The sequence below is a fragment of the Rhinopithecus bieti genome, unplaced genomic scaffold (assembly GCF_001698545.2).
Source record: "Rhinopithecus bieti isolate Rb0 unplaced genomic scaffold, ASM169854v2 scaffold_64507, whole genome shotgun sequence".
Taxonomy (NCBI): domain Eukaryota; kingdom Metazoa; phylum Chordata; class Mammalia; order Primates; family Cercopithecidae; genus Rhinopithecus; species Rhinopithecus bieti.
Window position 1 is genome coordinate 29,499 of NW_016824255.1, and position 2,765 is coordinate 32,263.

The 2,765-nt window shown below is 41.6% G+C and overlaps 1 long non-coding RNA gene across 1 annotated transcript; it reads right to left on the reverse strand.

Annotated features, from left to right (window-relative positions):
- Nucleotides 1–1,324: 1,324 nt before the first annotated feature.
- LOC108522148 (uncharacterized) lies at nt 1,325–2,464 on the reverse strand. The gene is made up of 3 exons (XR_001883388.1): nt 2,165–2,464; nt 1,663–1,812; nt 1,325–1,566 (listed from the first exon to the last, which is right to left on the reverse strand). It is a non-coding gene; the product is annotated as an uncharacterized LOC108522148 (long non-coding RNA).
- Nucleotides 2,465–2,765: the final 301 nt, after the last annotated feature.

Sequence of the window (2,765 nt, forward strand, 5' to 3'; positions counted from 1 at the left end):
TTTTCAGTAGAGATGAGGTCTCACTATGTTGCCTAGGCTAGTTTCAAGCCTCTGAGCTCAAGCAACCCTCCTGCCACAGCCTTCCAAAGTGCTGGCATTTGAGGCCGAGCCTGGCTGGTTTTCACATCTTCGCTATGTAGTTTATATTTCTTGATGTTATTGTAAATGTTTATTAAAGGAATCTTTTAAAAATTTTGTATTAAAATTATATATTTAAGGAATTACATATATATATTTAAGGAATACAACCTGAGGACTACATATACATATACATATACATATACATATACATATACATATACATAATGAACTTATGCCTACTAGGTGAGGGCCTTGTGAGTAAACCCAAGGTCCCTGGCTCACGAAGCCTTTGTCTAGAAGGATGGAGGGATCAGCAAGGTGGGCACACAGCAGGTTCCATCTTTGGTGCGGGCACCTGCCCACTTGGGTTTCTGGCAATATTAACCAGGCTTCATGATGGGTGAGGTGAGCTAGGAATGGAAAGTGGATGACCTCAGATCCAGAGACTGCAGTTGTCACCTGGGGACCTGGCATGTGTGTGGAGGAATCTCCCACGAATTTGGCCCTGGGTCAATGCCCAAACACGCACAAGGACAGGACTCTCGGCCTCAATGTTTTAGAAGCCCCTGGTCTTCTAAAGAGGGTTTGTGGTGGGGAAGAATGTTCAACAAAACAGAGCAGTTACGAGTACTCTAGCTTGGCCACAGAGAATACTTCCTTGTGCTACTAAATGGCAATATTTGACAATTATGGATGACACAATTGAGCAACAGCTTTCACTGTTTAACAAGCAGTGTCTCTGGAACACTGGGTTAGTGCTATTGGATGTTGACGGAAAAGTCAGTGGTTTGAGCCCATCCAGTCACATTAATGTTTCTAGCTGACATGACCTTCCATCTGAAGAGTCTCTTCCTTGGACTAAATATATCTTAAAGCTTCTCTTCCTCCTGTCTCTTGTCTATTTTCCAAGGTGCCTCTTTGTTGCGTGGGGCAAAAAAAAAATCCATTTTTAATCCACACCCAACAAACATCTACCCTCTCTTATCCTGGTTTTTAGGGTTTTGAGTTTGTTTGTTTTCTCAGCTTGTCATATTTGGAATACTGGAAATTCCTAACGTGGAGAACGACAGAAAGTGAATCACACCTATGGTGAAGCCACAGGCTCTGGGTGGAAAACCTAATCTGCCAGAGTTTGAAGTTAAACACATTAATCTTCTGTGCCTCCATTTCTATCATATGGGCTAAATCAGAACACTTAGGTTGTCCAATGTTTAAATGAGCAGTGCAGGAAAAGCGTGGAGCCAATGCCTGTCATATAGTAATTGGTCAACACGCATGAGCTCCTATCAGCGTCAGGGCCTCCAGCATTTCCATCAGGCTTTGATCTTTGAAATGTCCTTCTTGATGTGAATGAATCATTCTTCAAACATTCTCTAACTGACGGCCATGAAATTGCTCCAGTGTGGATTATTACAAATACAACTGCAGGGACCAGACTGACACATGCATCTGTCGTGCATCGCTTGTCTATTTCTCTGTAGACACCTGAGGATGGAATTGTCAGATCAAAGTGTTTATACATTTCTGATTTTGCTAATTTCTGTCTAAATTACTGTGAAAAGAAGATATAACAAGTCATACTTTTAACATTTTATGAGAATTCTTTTTTTCTCCATCTTCTGGCCAAAACTGGGAAGTACTTGCCTACCATTTGCTCTGAACTTACTTTTGCCAACGTTTCTGTAGTCATACAGTGGGATCACATTGTATGCGTGACATCAAACTCAAATCCTTAAAGGAAAAGAGGGATTAACATGACTGTATAAAAATTTATATTCAAAATACAATGAATGCAAATATATATGTGTATATAAATACATATATACACACATACATATATGGGAAAGGAAATTTTTTATTTGGTTACTTTATCAAAGTTATGTATACTTGAAAATTTGTTTAATAAAACAGCAGTCCCCTTGTGTACTCCCAGAGTTTCATCACATAGAAGCAATTATTTATTTATCTCCTTATGTCCAAACAGATATTATAACATTTTTGATTTTCAAGTTTAGGCACTATCTCTCCTTCACATACTTGCTCATCACCACCCCCCACCCAAACATGCCTCTCACTACCTTACCCTCTAACATGTTTGTGTCCTAGTTTGCTGGGTCAATTACTACATTGTTATAACTTGTACATTTTATTCAGAGTTCAGTCACATTGGATATACATAGCAGGAATGAAAGGCCAGTATCTTCAGGTACTCTCTCTCAAGTGGATAAGCTTCAGAGATTTTTGTAATCTTTGGTCACCCGCGCCGTCTTTTTCCTATTCCAGGTAAGTACTGGATCTGATGGGCCCAGCTGAGGTCAGGCACTCACTCCTTTGAGGAGGGGAGAGCAGGACATCTTCATGTGTAGTACCAGGAAGATACTGTCTAAAGAGGGACAGGTAGTTCTAAGACAGAAAAGTCAATCTGGGGTACGGGTAGGCAAAACGAGGACACGAAAAGAAAAGGTGTCTGTTCTGTGAGGGGAGCATGCAGTAGAGGGTGGATTCAGAGTGGGAGGGGAGAGTTTTGAGAGATATGGGTCATGGATATTCCTCTGTGGGCTGGAGCCACACAAGACTCTTGGGGTCTCTCAGGGGCAGGGAGCTGAAGAGAATCTGCCCTCCCCAACCTCAGAGACTGGTAAGGGGACTGTCCTTGTCACCAGACAGAAATGGGGTCTGGGCCA